General features: G+C 46.2%; 1 protein-coding gene across 1 annotated transcript in view; it reads right to left on the bottom strand.

Annotated features, from left to right (window-relative positions):
* LOC119593655 (amidophosphoribosyltransferase-like) overlaps positions 1-288 on the bottom strand; it is an 11,670-nt gene that overhangs the window by 7,638 nt on the left and 3,744 nt on the right. The gene's annotated exons all lie outside the window — the stretch shown is intronic.

Raw genomic sequence — 288 nt, 5'->3', positions numbered from 1 at the left:
CGAGCTTTCCAGAGAATACTGTCAAGAAACGAGAATGTTTACATCTCATCCCACATACACGAACCCCTTCCTCCAGTACACGAATTTACATCTCATCTAACTAAACCCTTTTCCCCACAATCCACACCCTTATAATCCAATACACACTCTAACCGTCTCGTATTTCCACTCCTCATCAATTTGTACCTCAGCCTACAACTGCAAATAAAAAAGCAAGAGTCACAGGGCACGCGATGACCGAGAACGGGAGGTCCCTCGTGGTGTGTGTCGCAGAGTGATATGCCTCTG

This window comes from Penaeus monodon, chromosome 32 (genome assembly GCF_015228065.2).
Source record: "Penaeus monodon isolate SGIC_2016 chromosome 32, NSTDA_Pmon_1, whole genome shotgun sequence".
Classification (NCBI taxonomy): domain Eukaryota; kingdom Metazoa; phylum Arthropoda; class Malacostraca; order Decapoda; family Penaeidae; genus Penaeus; species Penaeus monodon.
The sequence above is the reverse complement of the archived record's forward strand: the minus strand, read 5'-3'. Positions and strand labels throughout refer to the sequence as shown.